This window comes from Monodelphis domestica, chromosome 5, assembly GCF_027887165.1.
Source record: "Monodelphis domestica isolate mMonDom1 chromosome 5, mMonDom1.pri, whole genome shotgun sequence".
Taxonomy (NCBI): Eukaryota; Metazoa; Chordata; class Mammalia; order Didelphimorphia; family Didelphidae; genus Monodelphis; species Monodelphis domestica.
The window spans coordinates 125,177,491-125,183,490 of record NC_077231.1 but is presented as its reverse complement, the minus strand read 5'-3'; the positions used below and the strand labels follow the sequence as shown (position 1 = coordinate 125,183,490).

Sequence of the window (6,000 nt, the reverse complement as noted above, 5' to 3'; positions counted from 1 at the left end):
AAAAACATTAACTGCTTATGGGTAGGACGAGCTAATATAATAAAAATGACCATCCTACCCAAACTTATCTATTTAGTGCCATACCCATCAAATTTCCAAAAAACTTTTTTACTGAATTAGAAAAAAAACCATAGCAAAGTTCATTTGGAAGAACAAAAGATCAAGGATACCTAGGGAAATAATGAAAAAAATACAAAGGAAGGTGGCCTCAAACTATACTATAAAGCAGTGGTAGTCAAAAGAATTTGTTACTGGCTAAGAGACAGAAAGGAGGATCAGTGGAATAGACTTGGGGTAAGTGACCTCAGCAAGATGGTCTATGACAAACCCAAAGACACCAGCTTTGGGAACAAAAATCCACTATTTGACAAAAACTGCTGGGAAAACTGGAAGACAGTGTGGGAGAGATTAGGTTTGGATCAACACTTCACACCCTACACCAAGATAAACTCAGAATGGGTGAACGACTTGAACATAAAAAAGGAAGCTATAAGTAAATTATGTGAATACAAAATAGTATACATGTCAGACCTTTGGGAAGGGAAAGATTTTAAAACCAAGCAAGTCTTAGAAAGAGTCACAAAATGTAAAATAAATAATTTTGACTACATCAAATTGAAAAGTTTTTGTACAACCAAAACCAATGTAACCAAAATCAGAAGGGAAATAACAAACTGGGAAACAATCTTCATAACAAAAACCTTTGACAAAGGTCTAATTACTCAAATTTACAAAGAGCTAAACCAGTTGTACAAAAAAAAAATCAAGTCATTCTCCAATTGATAAATGGGCTAGGGACATGAACATGCAATTTTCAGTCAAAGAAATCAAAACTATTAATAAGCACAAGAAAAAGTGTTCTAAATCTCTTATAATCAGAGAGATGCAAATCAAAACAACTCTGAGGTATTACCTCACACCTAGCAGATTGGCTAACATGACAGCAAAGGAAAGTAATGAATGCTGGAGGGGATGTGGCAAAGTCTGGACATTAATGCAGTTGTGAATTGATCCAACCATTCTGGAGGGCAATTTGGAACTATGCCCAAAGGGCGATAAAAGACTGTCTGCCCTTTGATCCAGCCATAGCACTGCTGGGTTTGTACCCCAAAGAGATAATAAGGAAAAAGACATCTACAAGAATATTCATAGCTGCGCTCTTCATGGTGGCAAAAAATTGGAAAATGAGGGGATGCCCTTCAATTGGGGAATGGCTGAACAAATTGTGGTATCTGATGATTTTGGAATACTATTGTGCTGAAAGGAATGATGAACTGAAGGAATTCCATGTGAACTGGAACAACCTCCAGGAATTGATGCAGTGAAAGGAGCAGAACCAGGAGAACATTGTACACAGAGACTGATACACTGTAGTACAATTGCAGGTAATGGACTTCTCTATTAGTGGCAATGCAGTGATCATGAACAACTTGGAGGGACATAGGAGAAAAACCACTATCCACATTCAGAGGAAAAACTGTGGGAATAAAAACACCGAAGAAAAACAACTGCTTAATGACATGGGTCAAAGGGGATATGGTTGGAGATGTAGACTCTAAATGAACATCCTAGTGCAAATACCAACAACATGGAAATGGGTTCTGATCAAGGACACAAGTAATGCCCAGTGGAATTGTGTGTTGGCTATGGGAGGGGCAGTGGGAGGGGAAGGAGGAATAGAAAATGGTTTTTATAACCAAGGAATAATGTTTGAAATTGACCAAATTAAAAACAATGTAAAAAAAGAAGAAAAAGAAGACTCACAATTTTCAAATTTGAATGTTAGTTAATGATTTCTTAATTGGCAAATCCAATGGGCTTTTTTCCCTTCTTGACTTCTCTGAACTCTGCTCTCTTCCTGGATACTTTTTCTCTTAATATTTTAGTGACACTGCTCCCTCTTGGTTCTCTTCTTGCTTTTCTGATCTCTCCTCAGGCTCCGGTAATAGATCTTTATAGTCCTCTCTCTATTTTTAAAATTAAATTTTATTTTTAAAGCATTTATTTTTTGTTCCTCCCACCTCCCCTACCTTCCCTGAACAAAAAAAAAAAGTAAAAAGTCTGGTAACAAAAATGCATGGGGGAAGGAGGGCAGAGGGAGTGACCATGTTCATTGGATTGAGAGCCAGGCCCAGAGAGAGATGTCCTAGTTTCAAATCTAGCTTCAGACACTTCCTAACTGTGTGACCCTGGGCAAGTCACTTAAACCCCATTGCCTAACCCTCACCACTCTTCTGCGTAGGAACCAATACACAGTATTGATTCTAAGATGGAAGGCAAAAGTTTAAAAAAAAAATGCATGGTCGAATAAAACAAATTCTCATATTGACCATGACCAAAAATGTATGTTTCACACTGTATATTTAGTCCATTATCTTTCTCTAAGGCAGCAGGTAACATTATTCATTATCAGTCCTCTGTAGCCATGTTTGATCATGGTTAATCAGCTCTTAAGTTTCTTAAACTTAAGGTTTTTTAAATTGTTTTTACAATATTATAAACTATTCTCTTGCTTATGCTCACTTTACATCAGTTCATTAATGTCTTTCCATCTTTTTCTTTGGGAAAATAACCATCCTTTTTATCATTTCTTACAACAGTATTTTGTTACCTCCATATATTCAAATTTATTCAGCCATTCTCCAATTGGTGGCATCCCTTTAGTTTTCTATTCTTTGCTACCACAAAAAAAGAGCCTCTATAAAGTTTTGTATATCTGGGACTTTATCAGTTTTCTTCTATCTAGATGGGGTATAGGCATAGTGGTGATAACTCTCTCCAAGGATATTCTCCAAGGCTTAGTTCTAGACTTTCTTTTCTTATAGGCCTTCTCTTGGTAACTTCATCAACTCTTCATGAATATAGTTAATTTCTCTATGGAGATGATTCCCAGTTCTATATAAATCTAGTTCTAGCTTCTCCCCAGAACTCCAATAAAGCATCTCCAACTACCTACTAGACATTTCAAATTTGAAATCTGATTTGGCATTCAAAGCTCTTTATTTATAATCTAACCTCCTAGCTTTTTATTATAAATTTTAGTATATTATATTATTATAAACCTTATTCACTTTCGCCTCCTTGATGTTCCTCAAAAATGATGCTGCGTCTCCTAACTGGACATTTTCATTGATTTTCCTCCATACATGGAATTTTCTCTCTTCTCATCTCCATTTCCTAGTCTCAAGTCCCAGCTAAATCCCACCTTTCCCAATTCCCCTTAATGCTATTACCTTCCCTCTGAGACTATCTTCAATTTATCCTGTATATATCTTGTTTGTACATTGCTCATTAGGTTTTGAACTCCTTGAGATCAAGGACTATTTTTTCTTTGCCTTTCTTTAAATCCCTGGTGCTTAGTACAGTGCCTTGCATAGTCATGTTTAATAAATACTTGGACTGTTTGACTCACTGAACATATCGAAAATGGAACTTATCTTCTCCCAAAACCCATCATTCTTCTGAATTTCCCTATTTCTTTCTGGCCTTCCAGGTTCACAACTTCAATCTTAAACTCCTTACTCACACTCATTTGTCAACTTTTTTATCTATACATCTTCCATAGAACCCTGAAATGTTCTCCCGTTTCACCCAAACCTTTTAGTTCTGTTCAAAGTTCAGCTTGGGCACCCCAGCCTTTCTTGATTTCCTGATTCCTGAGACTCCTCTCCCTATTAATTCAGTGACACCAGTACCCCCAAAGTAATAAAAAAGGAAAAAAAATGTATATATGCACAAAAATTATTTATAGCATCTTTTTGTATTGGCAAACAGCTGGAAGCTAAGGGGGTGCCTGTCAGTTGTTGAATGCTGATCAATTATGGTATATAAATGTAATTTTGTTGAAGGAAATAACTGAAAAATTCAGAAAAACTGCATTGAACTACTGTAGACTGATGTGATGCTGTAACAACATTGAAAAGATGAATAATTTTGAGAGGTATGTTTTTTCATTAGAATAATCATAATTCCAGATGATCTTTGATAAAGTAAAATGCTTCCCTCCTCCTGCCAGAGAGTGATAGACTTGGGATAAAGAATTTGGATATGGGTAATATGGGAATTTGTTTTGCTTGACTATCTGTTGCAAGATTTTCTTTTTCTTTTTCCAGAGATGAGGAGAAAAAATAATTTCTGTTCACTGAAAATAAAAAAATTTTAAGGTGTAAGGGCAAGTTACTATTAGACTATCAGGGTGGCCCCTTCCTGGTCAAGATCCCATGATGTTATAGTCTAGTATAATGGAAAGCTTACTTGCTTCAAAGTCTTCATCTTTAAAAATGGAGGGGTTTGGGCTTAGATGGCCTAGATTCTAACTAGGCCTCTAAGTAGAATGAATTCTCCCAACCCCAAATCCAAACCCAGGTCTTAAGGATATTGGGGGGGGGGGGGGGCGCAGTTAGGCAGCTGGGTGGCCCTGTGAATTGACAGCCAGGCCAAAGCCGAGAGGTCCTGGGGTCACATTGGACCTCAGACACTTCCTGGTTGTGTTTCTTGTACAAGTCACTTCAACTCCATTGCCTAGCCCTTATAGCTCTTCTGCCTTGGAACCAAAACACAGTGCTGATTCTAAGACGGAAGGTACAGGTTTAAAAAAAAGGTATGCTCCCATGGTCCTTCTGCCCAAATGATTTCAGGCTGTGTTTAAGAAACAAAACAAAAGCCCGGAACCCCGAGGTCAACCACAGTTTGGGGTCTGCTAGAATAAGCCCCACTTAAACCGCACCACACAGTCCGGGAGGGGTGGGAAGTAGGGAAGGGCGGGTGGGGGCGTGGACACTCGAAGGCTCGAACCCTGGAGAAGCCTTTTCCAGGAGCCCGAGGGGAAGAAGCCGTTGGCCTCCCGGGGCGGAGGGGGGGGCGGACAGTGGAACTCGCGGCCAACTCCATCTTTTCTCCTCCGTCTTTTTATCCTTCTCCTCCTCCCTAGAGGCTGCCCCAGCGACCTGGAGGCGGGGTAGCAGGAGGGGAATCTTGGTGGGGCTGAGCGGGCAGCGCTGAAAAAGGAAATGGGAGGAGACCCCTACGCGGCCACCGAGAAGGATGGGCCCCTAGAACATTGACAAGCCCAGCGTCGCCCTAAGCTGAACCTGGAGGAGGAACTGCAGCTCAAAGAGTGAGGGCGCCAGCCCCCGCCTAAGTAAGTGACCAAGGGGTGGGGTGGAGCGGGGCGGGGCGGGGGCGGGGCAGGCTTAGAGGAGGCCGGGATGGGGCGGGGCGGGACAGGGATGAAGGTGGATTGGACCGCAAGGGGCGGGGCAGGGTAGGGCTGGGGATGGGGAGGAGCTGACTGGGCGCTGCCGGGATGGGGATGCGTTTGGGGATAGAAATGGAAATGGGATCCTCAGGCCTCCGGTAGTTGTGTTTGAGGCAGTTCTGCACCTGGGTTCGAGCAGGTGAACGGATAAAATTCAAAAGGAACCTAGATAACGGATAATTCGAACTAGGTTCCTCCGGACTTGAACCTGCGGAGCCATGGGCAGGAAGACCCCGACTTCCCCTCGTCCCGACCTTGGTCTAGTTTCTCAGGGTTGGTGGCTAGTTAGTGCTCAGCTCCCGGTCAAGAAGGGAAAAGATCCCATCCCCACCTCCTGCGATTCCCCTTCCCCGGCGGGGGAAAACTGAGCTGAAAGGGCTCGTTCTAGGTCCGGTCGCTCATTGAGTGGCCCAACCAGGAGGAGAATTTCCTGCTCCGTAATGCCTTATCAATTGAGCTTAATCCCACCCCAACCTGCCTCGCCCCTCTGCAGTAAGTGGCCTCCAAAGAGGACTCAGCCCTTCAGAATTCTTACCAGGTGATCCTGAAAAACTAGATAAGGCTCAAGGGATCTATGGGGAGTTAATGGAGTCTTCTAGCACAAAGGGAGCAGAGAAGCAGGACCTCAGGGGAAAATGGGCTTCTCAGTTGGGCCTTAAGCACAGAGGGCTATGAGGAAATGACTGAGTAGTAACATTGGGAATAAATGGATCTGATCTGCATCTAAGTAACTGATCTCCCTT

The 6,000-nt window shown here is 41.8% G+C and overlaps 1 protein-coding gene across 3 annotated transcripts in view; it reads left to right on the top strand.

The window, feature by feature from the left end:
- Positions 1-5,001: 5,001 nt before the first annotated feature.
- SLC2A3 (solute carrier family 2 member 3) overlaps positions 5,002-6,000 on the top strand; it is an 83,425-nt gene continuing 82,426 nt past the window's right edge. For 2 of the 3 annotated variants that reach the window (XM_056799282.1, XM_007503618.3), the window contains exon 1: positions 5,002-5,140. The gene's annotated coding sequence lies outside the window, so the exon portion shown is untranslated. Of the gene's footprint in view, positions 5,141-5,466; positions 5,796-6,000 lie in introns of those variants that run through there. The other variant, XM_016425901.2, reaches the window with a different exon arrangement.